This window comes from Stegodyphus dumicola, chromosome 2 (genome assembly GCF_044657685.1).
Source record: "Stegodyphus dumicola isolate Sdum_Otavi_A_Nest chromosome 2, ASM4465768v1".
NCBI lineage: Eukaryota > Metazoa > Arthropoda > Arachnida > Araneae > Eresidae > Stegodyphus > Stegodyphus dumicola.
The window spans coordinates 234,312,007-234,335,644 of NC_140769.1; the positions used below are offsets into that span (position 1 = coordinate 234,312,007).

The window sequence follows — 23,638 nt, forward strand, 5'->3', positions numbered from 1 at the left end:
TTTCTCACATCCTCTGAGAATAAAAGAAAATCACAAAACAAAGTGGAAATAAATACCTGTAAAAACAAAGTTTATTTACCAGTTGTTATTTATTGTGCACATTGAGCTTTGGAATATAAGTATCCTAATAATACACGCAGTTTCCAAAGAAATGAAAAATTATATGCTTTCTCATAACGGCTTTAATAATGACAGAACGCTCTCACACAATAACTGTGGAAAATAATGGGAAAAGCCGTAAAACTGGATGTACATTATTGTTGAATTTCCTGCAGTGAAGACAAGATGCACTTCGTTCCGAAAAGATGAGGCTATGCAGCAAATTTATTGTTACCATTAAAATTTTATTTGGCAAAGCTTTCCAAACTAAACGCTGAGATCATAATTCTTATATATAAAAATTATTGCAATTCTCATGATGTGCAGTTTAGTGAAATAGTGAAGATAATATGTGAACTAGGTTCCATTACGAATAGTGAAATGGAAATTCAGGTGTTATCCAACAGCAAACATGTGCAATAGAACAATGATAATGATATCATTTAAAACATACGAAGCACATTTATTATTACTAGAGAAATAAAGTTCGGCTTTCAGTACAGGAAAAAGCCACGCTTGATTACGTTGTTGACACTCTGCTAAATACTTCGCATTTGAATTTGAAGTTCTAACAATGTATATAATCTATGGAAAGGTTTATGCCATACCCCTGGAATAATTTTATGCAAAAAATTCAACAGTAAATTCACTCTCTTTCAGAAAAAATTCCATGCATTTTAGGAAAAACAATCACTGAAATTGTTTAAGCAAATTATACTTATAGTGAAGCTACAAAGGGGATATATAAATAAGTTTTGTTTAAATTGTATATTTTATGTTAAATAACCCATTTGCTTTGGGACTTTACGCTCACTTTCCGTTTTCCTTAACTCTCACCAGGATATAAGTAAAATACGAATATTTGGGTACAGTTCTGGAAAGTTCAGATAAGTGATGACTAACGTAAGACGGGGATAACTGTACTTTATCTTTATCTTCATCTTTCATCAGTTAGATAGATGTAGTGTCCACGCTCCCTGCTGTACTAGAATATGCTTCATACTGTGTTTTGAGAAAGAATGCAAAGAAGTAATAGTGGGGGGGTAATCGCAAATATATAAGGGGGGTGTACTACACAACTGCGTAAAAGGAAGAATTATGTAACATCGCTTAGATCCAGCCAGTGATTTACCAGGATATCTAGGCTTTCCTTTATCTTTCTGATGACTAACCTTTGTTGGATGATACAGCACTGTTAGGGAATTAAAAGTTTAGACAGAAAACAGCTTTGGGTAGTACCATCCCGCCTGGCACTTTGAGTATGTTAACCGGATTTAGCCATTTTGCAAACCGCAGTCAAATCGTGCCCGTAGTTAACTTGAGCCAACTCTTGTCAGGCTAGTTGCATGGCAGATTACAACAATGAGTTAATTTAAATTTTGAATTCAACTTTCTATTATTGATAATCTCGAAAACAACAACAATTTAAATTTTAAGCAGAAGCCTCGCAGCTGTTCAATTTAAATCTTTTAATGAAAAAGTTGCTTAAACCTTCTTCTGTTGCAGCAGTTTTTGCACAGACGGTTAACTGACATAAACAATTATAAATCTCTTGACTTAGACTGTTGTAACTCGCATGACTATTTTAGCAGTGTTTCAGAACTGTATTTAATTTCAGAGAGTGATACTACAAAATGACTCGCCAAAGTACAAATGGTGTTACATGAATGTTATGTGACGTTTTGAATAAATGGTGCGTGGCGTTCAAATGGTGTTTTTATTTTCGTTTTTACTGAGAAATCGTTTGCTGAAGTAGCTTCTAAATAGCCTTGGGAAGGTAACTTTCCTGATATGTGAAATACTACGATTTTGAAAGATTTATATCATCCATATAAGAGGCAGAATCATTTAAAAAAATAGAAATTATTTTAAATGTTACTTATAGTAGATGTAAGATGCATAGTACATCAATTAGTACAATAATGCTTGTTATTGTTTTGATCTGTAATAATCTATTTATTTTTAATTTACTCTAATTAAACATGGAAGATATGAATTTTCTAACGAATATTGATGCAGTTTTCCATGCATATAGATGGATTCGTGGATTTGAAGTAACTGATGATAACACTTGATGAAGAATTAAAAAACAATTTATTCGTCAGCAAACACAATTATACAGGACAGTTCCAAAGACACGCTTACATTCGTCGGAAAAATACGACAAACGCGCTCAAACAATTAACAATGCGTAAGACGAAAAGAAATAAGAATATTTATATTTTAAAGCCTATGGTATAACGGTGAAGACAGCTTCACGGCAAAGCACTTAAAAGTACAGTTCCCGACTCGGTAGATCGCTCTCAAGATAATCTCTGAACTCAAAGACTACACTTCGCCAGGACAGACATGGTATATATAGCTTTAACTTAGCTTAGATTATTTCCAAGAAAACCACTAAGAATGCGTTCTAGAATGTTCTCGTTCCGTCTATTGCATATCGCCAATTTTGTCGTCAAATATCACCAAATGGACGAATTCGCCCAGATCTGACAACCCTGCCACTCCCTTGTAAGTATATTAGGATTTTTCGGAAGCAGGAAAGATGAAAAATTAACAAACGCCTTTGTCGGGAATCGAACCAAGGACCTCTGGATACCGGCAAAGGGTGCAGAACCACTACACCACGAAGGCACGCTACGAAGGCGGGAGAAATACCTTATACCCTGCCTATTTCTGGCAACCGTAAGCCCGCTTTGCGGGGAGGCTATCTCTCCGCGTAGCCGCTGGGCAATTCGCAACAATACATAGCTTCCATATTTTGCTGATAATTTTTTTAAACTTTTATTGAGAACGGAAGAATTAATTTTTTTAAAATTCTTTAACATTAAACTTAACGTATTCTTTTTTTCTGTGATTTGGCTAAATTATGGAAAGTAAATATTAAATTTCTGAAAATATAACTGTTATTGATTACAATGTATTATAAAAAGAAAAATTAAATATATCTTTTAGTATGCTAAAAAATTTAATATTTCATGCTTTACAACTAAATTCCATTAAAATTAAATTCTTAGTCATATTTAAAAAATAACAAAAATAGGAACAGCATATCCTAAAAAGTCTACAGTAATTAATATGCAACAACATAATTTGGTTATAACACCTTCTAGACAAAACATGTGCACACATAATTATTATTATTTTTTTTGGTTATTTATTCTTTCTACTTTCTCTTCTAAGTCTGATATCTCCTTCTAACCGAAATCTTCCTCTTCGAATTATTGCTTTAATAAAATGTAAAGGTTACGCTCCAAAAACATCAGACTGTGTCTTTCATTTCCTATCCAATGCCAAATATCATTTCAAATAAAACAAATATAACCTAAAAAATTCACGGCGGTATCATTAACGAAACATTATCTAAACATCATGTCAACTTGGATGCGTTCACAGATGAACAATTATTGGAGCAACAGGTTTTCTCAAAGAGATTTGTTTTCTCAAAGAGATTTATATCCGCTTTTCGCGTTACAACAAACAGCTAAAATGTCTATGTTTACTAGCATTAAACTTCTGCCTTTCAGTGCATTAGAAAAATGTTTTTTTTTTTCATAGCGCTGTGAAGTAAAACCGCTTTTATTACAAGAATCTGAAATACAGAAGGTGTTTACGTATTCTTAGAATGATTTCGATAAAGAATTAAGAAAAGGTAAATGTTTTGGAGTGAAAATTTCTGGCAGCAGTTTATTATTTTGAAATAAGAAACAGCGTCTGCTACTTCTAAATTTATTTTTCTTTAAAAATGTCGCATGTAAACAAGCTGTGGATTGTAAGATATGTCTTTTGCGTTTTCCGAAGCTAAATATTCATATTACATACATACAGTATTCAATTATACATACAATAACCCTATTATATAATACTCGAAAAAGGTACACACTCATTCTAATGTTAATATGAAACCGTTGGTAATAACAGAAAATTCGCCTACGCGGCAATCAAATGCAGATTCTTGAAAAGCAACAATAAACAAAATAATAAACCCATATTTACAACGTTAAAAAAATTAAACCACATAATGTTCGCCAGCTTTTGCTGAAGCATGTGGCTCAAAGAAAACAATTTGTAGAATTCTACATGAAAACTATTTAGCAGGAGATAAACAGAAATACAACTTGACCGTTCATGATGCATGGGTTTATTTAAATAAATACAGTAAAAAGGTCTATTTTTATTATCTAACACGAGGAGAAAAAATGTACAAACTACGTTCCATGAATGCAAAAAAAGAAAAAAAAACTTTGAATGGGGAGTTTATGCTTGTAATAATAGGATTCTCCTACAATGGGAAATTAAAAGTAAGAAAAGTAGGAAAAGAAGGTAAAATCAATTCAACATACCATCAAGAGAAAACTTTGCACCTGATATTTACAGAATAAATTCCATTTTTTCTTATTCCACAGTCTTTTAAAGAGTAAAACTACATCAAAATAAAGCAACAAGTCATATTTCAAAAATCACCACTTCAATCTTTGGAAGAATGAAGATTGATACAGATGTTGCATATATAAGTTTTCCAGTATTCCTGAAACGTCTCCTGATGCTTCACATATGGACTGTTTTGTGTTTCGTGTCTTGAAAGTGCTCAACCTAAGCGCAAAGCCTCCACGGACGCTGTAAAGTAGGGAAGAGGAATAGAAATCAAAGTGACCGCAAATTTTACAAAAATCCTTTATATCATGGAAATCACGATTCAGAACTTTAGTCTAGGAAAAAGCTGTCGGCTCGAATAAAAAATATGCTGCGTTTTAAGCATTAACGGAAAGGCCCCATAAGCGTTCTAAAATATATACACCCCCTCTGTATAAGTAAGAATATTATACTAGTTTATATGCTAAAGAACATTACTTAACAGGCTTTAAAGCAACTCAGTACAATTATTTACTAACACATAAATATTACACTAACTGCATGTATGTGTTAGTAGCAACATTATATCGTCTCGTGTGCTCTGCAATCCTAAACTAAGCTCGATGTTAGAGCTAGATGTTTAGAGAATAATTCCAAAGTCTTAAAATGTGACAACATCAGAAGAAGAGTGTAAAGAGCCCTTTATTAACTCAATTAAAGTTCACAGATGGCACCGACTCGTGCTTACAAAAGCCAGTACTTTTGGCTTAACTCTAAAAGGTAATGACTAACTCAAAATTAAATGTCACATTCAGCTCAACGGCTTTACAGGTTAATTATGGCTGTGACTCGAAAGACAGTGTAAATAAGGCTAACGGCAATAACAGCTCAACACCACAGAAATCTAATCACTAGAAAATCAAGATAACAACATGGCCTTCAGGCAGAACACGCTTTAAGGGATTATTAAGTCTAGTGATGGTGTCTGCTAGACGAGACTTTTCTGGGAAACGAGATTTTGGTAGTACTGGTTTAAAGTGGAGGATTTCTAGGAAAACCAACACCGCTGGAAGCGAAGTCCCACCTAGCTACGGAAACAATGTACTGGCTACGCGGGACTTTTTAAAACTTCGCCGAAAATATTTCGGCTCTAGCTCTGTTCCGGGTAAAGATAAACCAATCAGACGAAAGTTTTGCTTCTGGAGGATCACATGATCCCAGTCTGAGAGATAATCGACTATTGTTTGATGTTCAAGCCTTTGTAGTAAGTAAAAATGGTAACCTAAGTACGTGCGTTCTTAGAAATATCCCTTTTGACGTACACTCCCGTGTAGCGGAAACATATACGATAGGGACTTTACTTTCACCTTCCAAAACTTTCTCTTAAATACTAACTTCTCTCTGCCTTATTTGACATGCGGACTAGATAATTTACGTTCTGGCAAGAAAGTGTGAGTTGAAAACAAGAGCGATTGGAAAGTTACTTCAACATAAAATAACTGTTAAGTAAATTAAATAAATCCCCAGAAAATAACAAACATCAAAATGACATTCACTCTCAGTTTACATTCCAGCATGAAAACACGAATTTTATGCTTTCACTTTTAGCAGAATTTCTTTTCTTCATATATGATTCTAAATCATTTCTTTGTAAACAGAGGTTGTTACAATAAAAATTAACATGTTGAAACAAAAAGTAGGTTAGCTAGTTCACTAGCTTGGAAGCCACAAGATTGGCACCCATGTTGAGAAACTACGTGGTTTTGTTCATAGTGAAAGAAACAAGTTGAATATTTATATCCACGATTTGAAAAATTCAAATGTCTTGTTATACAGTCAAAAGTCTAATCCGGACTCGTCGAGACTTCGGCGATTCCGGATTATGGATTTTTCCGGATAAAAATCATCAGTTGAAATCTGGTAAAATGGCATGCAGAAATAATAAAATTAAAAATATGAAACCGTAATTTATGAAATAAAGAGTAATTATGATCTAAAGGGTATCAAAATTTACAAAAAGAAAAAGCTTAATATTTATTTGTTTACTTTATTAAACATTTCTTTCAATGTAAGTTGTTTAAGTTGCTTCGTTTTCTCTTTAATTCTATAAACAGACATAATTTCTTGTTCAGTTACAAAGTTCCGCTGTTCAAGTCCAATAATTGCTGTGTCGAGAATACCGACTAATTTGTCAATCGAAATTTTTTCGTTTTCAATAACCTCTCTGTCACTTTCATCACTATCGGATGCGGTACATCGAAATATGCTTTCGCTTTGTAGATCCTTTGGCAGCTCCAGAATCGGAAACTCTTTCTCTCTGAATCTCTGACATAATCGAAAGTTCAAGCTTACTTTTTATAAAATTGCTCTAACAGTCTGCAAAATATAACAAGCGGATCCAATTAGAAGATTAAGGAACAACGCAATCTGCAACATTGACTGAAATAGATAATTAGATAATTTTAGCCTAGCTTACACCGTCCGTTATGCATTAAACGCCCATGCGTAAACGTATTATGCGCATGCGTAAACACATATGCACATGCGTAAAGGTATTATAGAACGTTTGTAGTCTTGAGGTCCGGATTATAGATCATTACGGATTATGGACGTCCGGATTAAAGACTTTTGACTGTATCTTCTTGTTTATCTTCTGATGTGACAGCTGAAGTACATACAGGAACCACACAGGAGAAGGGTAAAAAGAACCCTTTATTATAACTCTTTAAATTCACAATGGGTCGACGTGACGCTAACAAACTACGCCTCACTCGGGCGGTAAGAACTAACCTAAAAATTCGAAGATATAAACACGCAATAGAATTACTCTACAGGGCTCAAATAATACTGTTACCTAAAACCGGTCGAAATATAGTGGCAACAAAGTAATAGATATGTTACGCCACTTTAACCAGCAATATATGCAGAACCAAAGCTCATGCTACAGAGGTACAGTACTTGCCCACACGCTCTAACTTTCCGTTCTAGAACTAAGTATTTAAACCTTGTCATCTCAAGGTAGAATTTGAATTTGTTCACGCGCGCTACCATTTTAAATATTCTGGCATTGACAATTAGGGGAATGAAGGCTTACAGGAAAAAACGTAAGCTTAAATTTCACTAGTTAATCAAAAATAAATATAAATCCCTAAAGCCTCTTAATATAAATATATGTTACTTTTTAATAACACAAGACGACCTTACCACTATTTTACAGACATCGCGCACTCATAATGCTTAAAATGCTTTTCTGAGGAAATATTGCCTGATACCGTAATCCTCATTTGTATTCCTCTACTGGTAAATTAATTCAAAAGAAAAGGTAGAAAACATACATGCAAAATCCTAAAAGGAAAATGAAACAAATATCACGGAGAAATTTAATCAGTAATGTTTTTTCTGCATGAGACAGAAGTCCCATTTCACCCAGATAAATGCAAAGACATTTATTCGATAAGGTTGCAATAATTGGAATTTTGCAATACAGTCTACTGACTATTTTTTAAATTTCAAATCTTGACTGAAATTAGCTATGTAAGGTATTAGCGTTATAATGAAACGGAAAATCTTTTGAAAATTAAAAACAATTTTGTTGAAAATGACTTGAAGTGAACAACAACCATAATGAGAAGCTTCGAAATATAAAAATGGGATCCATTGCATTTCAAGGCATAAATTCCATAATTACCTTAAGGAATTAAATACAAATATCATTAACGTATTAAATTAATTCTGTTTCGAAAACGCTTTTTATTTTAATGCATTATTTCGTACATTAATATGAATTATAAACTGTTCAAGATTACTTTTGCTCTATTCTCATTTAAACCTCAGCATTTTACACATTATTTAATAGGATTAAATATAGAAATTTAGTCTTTTTAAAACAAAATATTTCATGTATGGCATTCTATGAAAATCTAAATCAAAATTCTATATGAAATAATTGGTTTTCATTCAGCTTAGAGATCGTCTAGTTGAATCTTGAATTTGACAAACATATTTATGTGGTATATAATGTTAGAAGCATTGTAGTTTGTATTTTATACGTTTACAGTTGTTAAATTAGAGCACAAATTTTCATTCGGTGAAAATAAATATATAAAAAGTTTAACTAGTGTTCATAACCAATAAACATTTTTAATTATTCCTTTTTCATTTGTACTCCACACACCAAATGCTCATTCACATCAGAAGTATATAAATTAACTACGAATAAATGTTGTGAAGAAGAAAAGAGAAATCACTTATATGTTAGTGCTATTCAAAACTTAAGGTATCCTCCCTGCAGTCTGAAATTTAATTCTGAATAACTATGAGGCTAGTTTCAAATTCTCTTAATCTTGTAACAGATATAAGAGAGATGAAGTCTCATTTCTTTAAAGTTAAAATACACTGAGCAGAGAACTTCAGGAAAAAAGTTTTTTACCAGTTACTGAAAAGTTTCGAGTAATGTTAAAATGTCAAACGTTTGATTCTAAACGTTTTTTAAGTCTTCAACTAAACTGGCAACTTATTCCATCAAAAAAACCCTACAGTTCTTGACATTAATTATCGTCTGTTTTCAGAATCGAAGGTGACAAATCGTCTAATAAGAATTACACTTACAGAATAATTCAGATAATACATACATATTATTTCGATTAACGAAAACAAAACACTTGTAAAAACCGTATAAAGATCTTCCAATGTACGTAACAGTAATATAGTAAACAAGCAGTTGATATAAAATCTGAATATATCTCTTAATTCTGCTTAAATGTGTCGCAACTTATTTTATTAGATGTCAACTTGGAACACGAAGTTATGTTACAACATCAGTATGTTGGGAGCTTTCTCAATTAGAATCTTGTTAACAAGATTCGATACGTTTCAAAGGCTTTTGTAGCTTTAATATTTTCTCAGTGTTTCTAGTAAAAGATGAGGGGTTGAATATTCCCGAATATTAAGCAAGTCATACTTATCGCATTTACAATACACATGCAAAGGGGCCTTGAAGACTGAGACAGAAACAGATGGTTCAGACATTGGTTGCGGCGATAATTAACTAGTATTCTCACACTTTTTACAACAGAATCGACTTGATAATTATATTGTGTAGAATTACGTGCTGAGAACAGTTTCCATGTATTAATATTTTGTTCACTAATAAACAATTAAATTATGTTTGTGGTTTGGAGTTAGTTGAAACAGGAAATACTGAGTGTACGCTAGAGATTCTTCTCCATAAGTTTATTCAAGTTGGTAACTTCATTTATGTCTTTTATTTCGTTTAATACGAAAGGCATTTTAACTTATTATAGAATTATATGCATTAATTTATAGTACTACTGATTATAAAATATCATACACAGAATAAAATTTCTGTCAACTGATTTAAATCGTAAATATACAAATACAGTAGTAAACTGAAAATATATGGAAGGGTCACTCATTTATATGATTCTAAATAGTGCTGAAGGTCCGAAAAAGATTAGAATGTTCATTAATTCGAATACGTATTTGCTTGGAAAACTGTAACATAAAACAGTAATGATAGAAATAAACTGTTTTTATCGAAATAAGTAGATGCTAAAATTGGCCGAATTAGGAAATTTGTACTTAATTAACAAAGTTTCATGTTACTACTCAAGGAAAGGTAGTATTCTTAACACATAGTTATTTTAATACGATATTTGTAGTATGCATCTGGTCAGTTTTACTTAAAAGGAATTTTATATATTCTGTAGTATCATTTTCTATACAGCTTCATTTGTCTTTAGTAGTTATAATAAACTAAAATTTCATTTACATGCCAGGCATTCTGCTTTGCATTCAGTCCTATATACATTTCAGTAAAGCATTGGATGTAAGAAAAAGGCTTATGTTTTTGAGCTTATTTCTTATTTGCATTAGATTACAGATCGTGTAAGATGAATAATTATTGTTTTTGTTACTGCGCACAGTATTCAGTTACAGTATACTTACTTTTTGTTTGCAAGCGTGGTAGCGATTTTAAATTCACTATATTCTCCCCATAGTTAAAAAAGGATAATATTTATGAAATCCTCTTACCGTTAATCATGGGTGGATAATTTACACATGACGTGAAGAAAAATTTTGGAGTATTTGTTTCTGAAATATAATTACCAGCAATTAAAAGAACAGATCTTAAAAATAAAAAAGAGTTCACTGAAATTTTGATAAATGATACGAAAAGTAGATATTCTGGATCAGTATTTCATTTAAAATTATTACACAAGAGTTTCATTATGTAGTTTCAAAAAACCAAAATCATTATGCTCAATAACTGGAGACCTAAACTCGACAGAAATGTTTTCGTTATGCAAACAGCTTCGCTGCATATTAATGTTGTCTAAATAAGATCTACAGAAGTGTTACGTTTAGTCGAAACTTAAGTATATCGCTTAACAATTTTTGCACTAAAAATGAAAACTCTATAAAAAGAATGTCGAAAATGAAAACCGTACGTTCTGTCAGGGGTATAGGGAAACTAAATAAAAATAAGAAGTACAAATGACTGTTTTTCATGCCTACTGTGATGAACTTTTGCAATAATGTAAGATAAACTTAATTAAAGGTTAAAATGTTTTATCAGCCTTTTGTTCCTAGAACCTTTTTTTTATCGGCAGCTACGATGATATACGTAGGTAAGTTGGAAAATAAGTTTCCCCTGTCGACTGTGGTCAGAGTTGTGTATGAAAGTAAAAAAATAGAATGAGACATTAAAGATATGACATACCTTTATTTTATTATTCTCGTACGAGTACGTTGAGACATTTGTCATATCGCTTGATAAGCTTCAAAAAGTCCTCCATGAAAAATTCACGCTTTGCATATGGAAGAAGCGTTGAACGGCTATGGGCGAAAGACGACACAGCAGGAAAACGCGCAAGTCACCGATACATCATTGGGTAGAGGTTGCTGCAAATCAAGCATCTGCATTGGTGTGAGGTTTCTTGCTTTTCACCACCATGTATGCCGCCTTAAAAGATGCTAGCAGTGTGTTTCTAGATATTGAAGCTTCTTGAGTTAAAATTTTGCAATTTCCTACTAAAACTTTCGCAAGAATTTTCAAACGTGGTTGGGTGAATGGTCTCCAGATGTCGTTTTAGTTTACTTGGGAGCATTCTCATGGACAATAGAATTTTCAAATAGAGCACATACTGCGGTCTCGATATGGTCTTCCTTCACTATTTATTCCTACTAAAATAAAGCCGAAGCTCAGAGAGCTATCATCGTATTTGCGATATTTCCGCCCTTTTGCTCCACTGTCACTTGTCGTGGCTTGATCACTCAGACTTGAACTAAAAAGCATCTTTAATAATAATATACATAAGCTAATAAACATCTTTCCATTTTGTGACTAGTTTTTTTACAACAATACAAAACAGCACATTTAAAACAGAGAAACTGCACTGCTCACATATATATGTTTAATTAGATATTATAACGTTTATCTATATTGGGTTCGTAAATCACATCCTTCTATATCACTACCTAGAATACTTTATAACTACTTCTATTTAACTTAACAATTTAACTGCTTACGCTTACAATAAACTAATGCGGCTTACTGCGGCTTATATACTGCTACCAATGAGCGTTCGCGACAAATCCTGCCGATGCGACGCCACGGTCGAATGCGGGTTTCTGGAAATCTCTCGCGTCGGCTAGCAAAGAATTCGGCGTTGCCAAACCCAACCCAAATACCGTACTCAGGAGGCGAGTGTTCTTGTCGGTTCCCTACGCAACGAGCGATTTGAATTTAGATTCCGTAAAAGAGTAAACAGGGCGCCACTTTGGGACCCCTGGGCTATATTGAGAGTCCCCTTCCTTCCACCCTGTTTTGAGAATAATAAAGTCCAAATGGCGCATGCGTGTTTGCGCTCATGTTAGCAGGTTAGGCATTCGAAAACTATCGCTTCGAGAATAATAAATAGCTTAATGAAAAGTTACAAATGTATGATTTAACTGATGACATACGTCATTTTTCAAGCAGAGCATCTGTCGTAAGTTACATGATACGAGATTCGCCAGAATATAAACATTCTTCTCTCTTTCCGATTTAACGAACGTTAGTTAGGACTTGGAATGCTTTGCGTGAGCAATGTAGTTTAACCGCTTGCCTGATTATCCCGAGTTATCCCGGGTTCGTTGCAGTTAATTATTATCTCGAGAAAACTCGGGCAAAGCAGAATTTGTCAGCACGATTTGTTTTATCACGGTTTTACTCGGATAAGCGGGAAAGCGTTCTCGATAAATGCGTACAGCGCTTTGTTCATACCCCTCAGATATTCCACACACTATGTGCATGGCTACAAGTTTTCTGCTAGTATAGCGTTCCATGCTCTTCGTATGGTTCTTACCGCTTGAATGAGGCAATCCTCACTTTCCACTAGCACTCTCCTGTACAGCATCCCCTGGCGGCGTACAATGACGTTCCTATGCAATTCTTAATCCTTATGATGTGCCCTAGCTCCCCCAGATGTTTGTCACATTTACGAGACACCCTGTATAGAATTTTTCCTTCAATACAAGGTACGTTTACTGCTGGTGTAGTTTATGCAAAAATGTGAATGTGTACTCCTCCTAACATATTCTTTTTCCCAATATTCCAATTTCGAATGTTTCGCATATGAATTACAAAATGAAATCCTAAACCAGAAACATCCGTATACAAGAAGAAAGAATTCCGAACCAGATACGAGAAAACCACTATTGATTGTTATATTTCAGCAAACGCGCTTTCAGTTATTGAGCACTAATGCTTCTATAAGCCGGTTGTAACTATAAACGGCGAAAGTGTTCAGTCGCTGTAAGCACTTTTACTGAAAAATATTTAAGTGAACTAACGTCGATGTTTTTGCATTCAACATTTTATGCAGAATGATACTTTCCTGTGAAATACTTAATTCAAAGCGTTTATGAAAGTTGCATGCATTTTGCAATTTTAATGATTTCTGGCACGTGAATACAAACTGCTAATTTGTTTTTCAAAATTTACTTTAAAATTTCCGCAAAGAAAAGCTTAGCCGAAGAAATAAATTTATTTTGTACTAGAAACTGTTTCTAAAATCTGTCATTTTTAATCCAACATAAATCGTGGTAGTTAACGACCAGCAAAATTTCGTAAATATACCATTAGAGATTGCCTTATTAGGCACAAGAGGGATATTAACTCCAGACTCTCTTTCCTCTAAGAGTAGTTATTATTTCCGCAATGCGAACTCCATAAAGATATTAACAAACAACAGAACCAGATAGAACATGAAGTCAAATTATGAGTAAAAATATTAGGCAAACAATAAATTAACTTAAAGGAAAACAAATTAACATTCATTCTTTCTCAAAAAATATATATTGTACACAAAAGTGTCTAAAATTCAGAAAATATTAGCCATATGTGTTATTTTAAAAAATATTTATGTTACGCATGCACCTCGAAATAAGCCAAGGAATATTAGAGAAAATTTGAGAGATTGGAAAAATGATTCTCTACACTAATGAAAGTTTATGTAATATTCTTTCAGCAAATATTTTCAATATCTATATATTCGAAATTCAGCTATAAATATAAAGCTCCACAATTTGTGTACAAAGTATAATACTAGCCATAATTTAATATAGGCTACTATTTTGAGGACGAAAATTCTTATGCCGCTGTAGCTTGCATAGTCGCTTTTAAGCTTACCCAAACTGTGTAGCATTTTCTCCTTCCATAACTTCTTGATATTATTTGAAATTTTCATGTTTCCTGCTCCAAAATTAAACTAATGGGAGCTATAAATATTCATTTATTTTGGACCTCAACAGGAAATGAAAATTGGCATAAGTCAGTAGATATATTCATGAATATATCTGAAAAATGTTCTTATGTAGGTATAGATTAGTTGGCAATGAAAATACTATAGCATAGTGTACATATGTTTGCTAGAACTTTTGCTATACATGAGAAATATTAGAAGCTTGTAAGGTTTATCCTAAGTTTATAACAGTTAATGTTTAGTTTCAGCCACTTTGCTGTCACTTCGTAATTTCAGCTTACAAATTTCCTACAAGAACGTGTTTATAGAAGCGCCATTAAATGCAAATGAAGGAAGAACAAGTATTTAAAATTGAAGTTCTACTGACTTCGTTAGAGAGGCAGAGATTCTGAGCAGCGCGCGTTAGCTTTTTAGGCTACACTCTCTCTCTCTTAAGTTATTATTAAACTCGGCCTTACTTTAGGCCCTTGATAGTTTCGCCGTTTAGTTAGCTTTAAGAAGCGAACTCTGTTAGAATCTTGATAGCTTCGGCTATATCTTTTTAGTTAAGTTTAGTTAAGTTTTATTTCTTAGTGTTCCTGAGTTCAAGCCCGAGTGGAGGCTTTGTTGTAAACTCCAAGAAGGAGTCGACTGTTAAATTTATTTTGAATAATAAAGGGTATTTAACCATTCTTGAGTTATGCTCTCTGTCTACTGAACTAAGCCATTATTCGCTTACCAGTTCTTAATGTTCCTCATTTTTAGCTGTAACTTAAAGTTTGGAATCTTGCAAGCGTTTTCCACTCCTAGTGGGAAATTACACATTTAAGAGGAGAAATACTGGATTTTAAATAATGTTTATCAGCACTTGAACCTGGACCTCTCGAACACGTGCGGAGTGTGCTACTGTTGCATCACGAAGGCATGCCAAAAGAAGGGAGAAAATGCCTTATATATTCCACCACAGGGCCACTGGGAATTAGAGAGCTCAGTCGCCAAATTCTCGTGGTAAAGAATCAACATCCACCACCTTGTAGTTCGGGCGCCACTGTAGATTTACTAGGTTATTTTCGATGTCATGAAGCTGAAAATGTGCAATACCCTCGCCGGGACTCGCATCTGGACTTACCTCTCAAATACGAGCCGAGTGTGCTACCGTTACACCACGAAGACATGCAGAAAGGAAGGAGAAAATACCTTATAAGTTTTATATCAAAACAATTTTTGTGTTTCTCTGTGAAAACGATATGTGTTAGAATAATATTTTTTGTCTGACTGCAATTTTAAGATAAAAATAATCCAAAATATTACACATAATGTTGTTTAAAGAATGTAATTACGCTAAACAATCCAGTTTTTCACAATTAACAGAAACTAAGATTCTCTGATCCTCAAAAATCAAATCGTACCCATACTCATGTCATGACTAAAATTCCAATTTAATATTTTTTATAATATAATTAAACATTCATCAAAACGTAGTACACGAGTAAGAACCGTATAGAACTTAGTATACATACCTAGCATGCACTGTGACTCGTAAAGTGAAAGTATTCGACTCGTAAAGTGACACGTAATAATTTAATTATTAAAAAAAACTCAAGAAAATACGTCACAAAACGAATAATCTTCGCGACGATTGCTTTGAATATAGTGAAGAAGACTGGAAAGAAATTCAGCAGCTAAACTAATTATATATAATGTTAATTACACTACAAGCGTAAATGATTATTTGCAACATTTTTAACAAATATTTATTTTGCTATTTCTCTAAATTAAATTAAGCTTATTTACATTAAATATCTTAGATCAGTCAATAACAATGTATAGGTTAATACTTAAATAACTCTGTCACACCAGTTGACATTATCTCTTACGTAACATCGCAGAATTTCAGTGATGCTACACTAAAGTTTATGAAACTTTAGCAAGTGTGTTCTTAAAGAACAATGACAATGGATTAGAATGAACATTTACAGGGAATTGACATACGTTTTGTGACATAAAAACTGGAATTAAATAACTAAAATTCTTTCCAAAATCTGTAATTAATTTATTTATTATAACAGAATTCGAACCTAGTAAGAAGATCAATGTCAGCTCTTTAAGCCTATATACTGAAATTCTATAAAATCTTTAACAAAAGACTAAGATAATTCCTTCAGAGAAGTTTTAAATCGTATAGAGTGAAACATTTTACGATTGATTCTTTTATTCACTACCAGATTTCTCAGAAGACTCTACGTTTTCTTTTCTTTCTCAAAAGTAGAATCTTTCACGATGTGTAATACTTTATACACTTATGAAAAATTCAAAAACGTTGCAAACTGTTTGTAAGAAATTTTTAGCACTGCTGTTCAGTCGTTTTTCTGTTTCTTCACCTGAAGAAAACTTCTTTACACATAATAATAAATTCAACTCTTAGAATACTCAGGAATCACTTTTAGCTTTCTCTGGGTACTAGGCGACTTGTGTGTGACTTGGACCCTTCGGCGGTTGCGAGAATAAGCAATTTTTTCTCCCCAAATACGCCCGATGTTTATCAGTTATAAATTTCTAATACGAGGTGTGTTCATTTCGCCTACTGCGGTGTGTAACTGAATACGAGTTAATCTCGTTAATGGCCATCAAAGCGTTCATTTAGTTCTACCAATGTCACAGGATCAACATCTGGATGTGCCCTGTTTAAGTGCAAGAATTGCTGTTTTTGAACAAATCTGATATTTCTTTCGCATGGCAAATACTTCCGCCCACGGCTTGGTAATGTTGCCATTCGTAACCGTAGAGAGTAGAGGGCCATATCAAGCTTCAATGATTACTCGAGTGACATCATTTTCGAAGTGCCTCCGTCATTGAAAGATTGAAACCAAACTCAGTGTTTCTAATAACACATTTCTAACACCGGCAAAGTAGTATACAAGTAGTCTTTAAACTTTTATTTTTCAATGATCTTTATGCTTAAGATGTTTTATTTCGTAATGTACAGTTTCCAGTCCAGGCTGAAAAATGTTAAATTACGTATGTTTCTTATCGCTCTGTTCAAGCGGCGCAGGCCAAGTTTTACGTACTGAGTATTAAGAACCTTTATTTAAATGTCTTTTTAGAATTATATTGATTCTTCCGCATCGATAGGGACCAAAATCTCTTTCTCTCAAACATCTGAAACACCCGTATGTGCAAATCTCTGTTGGAATGTAATTCCTTCCCCACTGCCAGGTTGAATGTTACAGCGTTAATAATAGCCTGAAGCGGTTACTTCTTTCTTGGGGATCTTCGCGCGGTTTCATCCACTCTGCGCTGTTTTCCCGCAGGACATGTTTGCAACTGCGAATATCAATAGCCAAAATTTGAGGCTAAACAAAGGAGAAGGATGGTGTGTTCAAATAAGACAGCTACTTTAGTTGCTTGAAAAGAATGATTGGGACCTTATTTAACAAAATCTGGAACAAATTATGTACTAACATGACGGGGGAAAGCATAGGGTAGAAAATGAGGGTAGGCGTTCAGGCAACGTGCCGATGTTTACATGTGCAGGCGATACGTGCGACCTCGCAGTGAAAGGGTTAAACGCAACGTTTCCATTAAAAAGTTTAAAAATTTGCATTCATGGCTTTCTTTTTCAATTTTTTTTGTGCAACACAAAATTGTGCACTTTTTGTGTAAAAAGTATTTGTAAATAGTGAAGATAAACAATAAAGGTTGTACCGATTGTGTTAAAAACATTTTTGTCACATGCGCGTGAACTGCCACAAATTTATTTCTCAAAGACACATTAATCTTTTTCTCCCACATATCTGAGATTATGAGAAAAAAACGGAGGTTACAAATGAAATTAAACAAAATTGCTATGTACTACTTGTATTGTTTACTTTTCAAAATACCGACACATTTAAATTATGTCGACTTCATTCAAATTTTGAGAGTGATAATTATTTTCAATTTAAATTTTAAACTATTCAAAGCCGCTCATTTTCTCAAAGGGAGATTCCTCTTTTGTGGAAGGTTGTGGTTTTTCTACTATTGGCTCTAAAATTAAATTTGAGAAATGTAGTGCTTCAATTTCTAAGCGAAATACATTTCGGAATTTTCTCGAAGCTGAGCGTTTAATAAAACGCATTTCGAACTTCAAGATTTCTCACGAAATTGAATATTCAACATTTTCAGCAAAGTGAAATACAATATGGAGATAAATTTCTACAGGTTTATACTACTACACGTTTAGATATGCATAGATAAAATTCTTCTGAAGAAATTTCATACATTTTTTTATGCTTGCACGAAATTCTTTCAGAATTCAGCAAAAAAGGAAAAGTGTATAAAAGACGCAGATGATTCTAGAGAACTGAAGAACACTGAAATAAGCAATGCAGTGATAAAATGCATTTCAAAATCAATGTTTCATAATAATTTTGGTATTATTATTTTTAATATAACTAAACATATTAAAAAATCGGAAATCATGTTAATGTTCATTCCACGTAATGCAATATTCATGCTGATGTTCATTATAAGTAATTCAATACTTTTCTTTGATATGTTTCTTTCCGAACACGAATAGAGAATATAAAATTTCATTTTTACAAATATAGCATTTTTTGCTACATAATTGCTCTAAATAAATTATTCATTGAAGTGAATAATGAAAATAGAGATAAGAATGTATTAATTATTTAAAGAAGGAAAGGGTAATCTAAAAGGTTTTAAAATAGGAATAGTAATAGTAAATGAAACTAGTAATAAGTGACAAAATTCCAAACGAAATGTTAAGTCATTTACATTTAAACAAAGATAGAAGTGTCAAAATGCCATCTGCAAACATTAAATATGTTGTATTTGTAAACTGTTGCATAAAAGGCTATATGCATGTAAAATAATACAGAATACAGGGCATATATATTAAATATACATTTCGACACCTTTAATTGTCAACACTTATATGCACTATATATCTATATGTATCTGTTTACCTACATCTAGAGGTATATAGTCTTTTCATCTATATATATGCATATAGATAGACAAACATATAGAGATATACAGTGTATATAAGATCGAACGACCAAAAGTTTTGAATTATGTATTACATATTTTACTTTTATGATTACAGTAGTTTTCAATTTTCGTGATATATATTTATATAATAAAAAGGAGTTTTAAAATTTAGGAGTACTGGTGTAGGAATACTGAGACGCAGAAACGAAGAAATACTGATGGCGTAGATCCATACTGAAGATGTATTCAGAAATGGAAAAATGTTGCATACGTAACGAATATTATTTAAATTGACATTTGTGGCCACAATTCACTTGGCAATCTAATCGTGCCTATTTCTAGAACATTCCCATTTTTGATACTGTTGCGATAGGAAGAGGATAGGATTACGTCCAAGCAGCACACAGACAAAAGGTGCGTATTTATCCAATATGGCAGTTTAAAGGTTTTGGTTTATATTAGAAAAGTTTTAGTTCTCAAAATTTTGAGTTCAAATTTCGATTCAGATACGTAATCAGCGTTACGTAAGCCATGTCAGAAATGCTGTTATTTTTAGAATAGAGAGATGAAATAGCCGAATTAAAAATGAGGAAGAGACGATTACTAAATTAAATTATTCAGCTGATTTACATATTTTTTGTCTTCTATATAAAAAATATGAAAGCAAACTTCTATACAGATTGGACTTAAATTTTAATAAGGACTCTAAAGATTTGCAATTATTTTAAAACAATCTAGTGCTTAAGATTATTTTTGAACTCTAAATTTACGTATTATAATTTTATTGTTCAGAAGTTAATTAATTTTTGTGTTCGGTAATTTCAAAATATTTCTCATGTTTTGCTGTTCTAATGATTTTTCTCTCAAAACGTCTTCTCTGTCGCTCCGCTTTTTTCTTTTGAAAAGGGGAGGAAATGTGTAAGATAAAAAATATGAAAGCAAACTTCTAAATTTAATTCACTATAACCTGTTTTATTTTTTATTTCATTTGGAAACTTATCTGTCCTAAAAATAGCGCTGTAAGTCTCAGCTGCGTCATTCAAATTAATCATGCGATCTTACGTAACCCTTAATGCAGATGCCTATGGACCAATAACCAAATTGCAAACCAAAACTAAAAACTGAAACTTTTCACTCCCTCTCTTCTTTCTATGAACTGATGCGTCATTTTTGCTTGTGCTTTCCTCTTCGCCAGATATTTCACTGCAATCATGTATGAGCTACTATATTCACTTCTATAGTAAAAATATCAAAAATTTTAAATATTCTTTAATAGGCACGAGCAGAGTGCCAAGTGAAGTGTGGCCACCAAATGAGAATTTAAATAAAAAAGAAATTTAATCCTGCTCGACTGCATCTTCTTCAAAATGGATGGACGCTCTAAGCATCAAGTATTTACGCAAATAGTACTTCTATTCATCTACGTATCAGCGTTAGTATTTCAATGCCTCCAAAAGTGTTCTGTCATTACATTCTTTGGCCAGTTCTAATTATGAAGAAATCTAAATGGGTTTGCTAATCATGGGAAAAGTCCTGTTTCATCGGAAATTTTAATGCAAGTTTGTATCGCATTAACGATCAAATCATTCATGTCGGGCCATTCGAACGGCAGTTTCATTACATATATATATATATATCTTACATATATATACATATATGGGTTGAGAGGATGAAAGAAGTTTTCATCCTCTCAACCCATATATGTATATATATGTAAATGACGCCTAGAAGACGTAGAAGTACTTAGAAATTCGCCTTTTCTGAACGCAAGGATAAATAGGCACAATACATAAATGGAAAAGGAGGTTTCAACAAAACAGATAATATGATATATAAGTATAATATAATATATAAATTATAAAAGACAGCTACTTAAGTAATAATTTTTAACATTTAATGTAATACGCAGCGAATTAATTTGTTAACCCCTCTGCTCTCAAGAAATCAATAATTCCATTGAGCTATCACCGTCGTCGCTCAGACGGTATAGTGGTTAGAGGAGGTACCGAAGGGCGAGTTCGGTACCTACTACGGTACCGAAAGGCTCGGTTTCGAATCCCGCGTAAAACATGGATGTTTGTAAATGTATAGTGTCGGTGCGCCTTGGAGGTACTTTAAATACACTGCTGGCCATTAAAATTGTAACACCAGGAAAGAATGAACCGAGGAACGTCAAATCAACAAGAAAGAAGAAGAGGTTAGAATATGCAAGTGATTAGTACTTCAGCGCATTTAGACGACGCAGGAGGTAGAAACGTCATCTGAAACACTGCGTAAAAGAAAAGCTGTGTAGTGGATTTCTCATTAGGAAAGCGCTTTCTCGGACAGAGTTTGTTCAGAATATCGTGTTATGCCTCAAATAATAAAAAAATGCTTACTAACAAGTGTCGGAATTCGATATAGGCAGGATCGTTGCCTATCGAGAGTGTGGATTATCATTCCGTGATAACGTCCACGGCTCTGGTTGACATCCAACTACTGTCATGCGAATATGGAATCAGTGGGTTGCTGAGTGTCACATTGAACGGCATGGAGGGTCTCAACGTCCTCCCATGAACAACTCTGGAGAGGACAGAGAGATTGTGAGGTCAGCCCTGAAAAGCCGTATAACCACATAGCGGATCCCTAGTCAGGAAATAGGCCTGTTTGCAGCACGCCCAGTATCCGCTCATACGGTATGTGTCAATGCTTGCAGCCGCGTGAACTATCAGCACAGCGACGATTACCTCGGCTTCGCTCGACAATGCAGGATAGAGAGAGACGGCGGCTCCGGTGCGCCGAATGATAAAGCTGGATACAGGAGTGGCACAATGTCATCTTTTCAGACGAGTCCTCGTTTTGCGTGCACTATTCTGATGGCCGTATACGTGTCTGGAGTCTCCGAGGAGATCGCAGATCGCGTGCTTGCATTCGATACCGGCATAGCGGCCCTGCGCCTGCTGTGATGGTTTGGGCAGGCATTTGGTACACGACACGCATATCTCTAATTCGGATTGATGGTAATTTAAACGTAATTTGGTGAATTTCTGACAGCTTAGGTCCAGTGGTTGTGCCCTATCTTCGAGGCCTACTAAACATCATCTTCCAACAAGATAATACAAGACCACATGTTACAAGTCTTGTTCTGATGTTCCTCGAAACACATGCTATTCGATTACTGCCCTGGTTTGCGCGGTCTCCAGATCTGCCACCAATGAAAATATCTGATCATTGGTTGCTGAGAGACTGGCCCGCCACCCCTCTCCAGCTAATACAGTTAATGAAGTGTTGAATAGACTTGAAGCAGCATGGAATAAATTCCCCGTTCTGTCATCCAAGTCCCGTTCGACTCTATGCCAAACTCGGTTATAGTTATTTTATGTGTCAGTGTGGCAGCTGTTTCTACTAATTTTGCACCCCTGTAAATTCCCAAACTGTTTACAAATTTAATCATTTTGTCTTCATGCCATACTGTTTACGTACATTAAATACCTTTTTTGTATTTGCTTTCCTTCATGGTGTTGCAATTTGAATGGCCAGCAGTGTATGTAACGAGCCGAAAGTCCTCTGGTGCGGATTGGTGGGTGACGAAAGGGATGGGAAACCCTCCGGATACTCCCCGGGGTGCTCTCCCTTAAAACTGGGGGCGGAAAATAGTTCTTTTCGTATAGGCTTTGGCAAGCATTGGTCCCTGTAATATGGACAAGACAACAACAACTATCACCCTTATTCGTTGTCCGAAGTAAAATAAAACTATTGGCGGTAATTTTGATCACGAATTTTACCACTGAAATTGTTTATATATTCGATTTAAAGATTCCGAAAACCTCTGGAAGATGTAAAATTCTTTTGGATTACGACTGTCTAGCCAAAAAAAAAAAAAAAAAAAAAAAAAAAAAGTAACTGGATAAGTAAATAAAGTTAATTGGGAAAAAATAAATCGTGTTGGAATCTATGGAAGTGTGTTAAATCATAATGAGGTTCATGCTGTGAACACAGAATGCTCTTTGCCCTTTTCAAGAATACTAGTTTCATCCTAATCTCTTTTAAATTATGCAAACATGTCGTATTCTCTCATTTCTTTTATTTTTTGCAGCATAATATAAGCTAATTAGATGCAGATTTAATAGCTCAACTTTATCATAACTCAATTCTCTGATGCCATTAGCCAATCTGGTGTTAATTTAAAATTAAAAAATCTTAGAACGAATTTAATTGGAATTGAGAAAATTTAAGTAATTTGAAAACTCCAATCAATCATTTCATTTTGTTGTCAATTTTATCAGATTGACACAGGCTGGAAAGAAGTTTATTTGATATCGAGTACAATCTTAATAAATTAAAATTTGTTGCTCATCATCGTCAGCAGATTCAGCTAAGAATCCTTACGAAAAAGTCATTTGTTAGTTCCTTTTAGATTTAAAAGCTGACCTTTCTCTATCAGCTGCCCAGACGGGAAAATGGTTGAC

General features: G+C 33.8%; 1 long non-coding RNA gene across 1 annotated transcript in view; it reads right to left on the reverse strand.

Moving 5' to 3' along the window:
• LOC118196382 (uncharacterized) overlaps positions 1–23,638 on the reverse strand; it is a 610,915-nt gene that overhangs the window by 323,218 nt on the left and 264,059 nt on the right. The gene's annotated exons all lie outside the window — the stretch shown is intronic.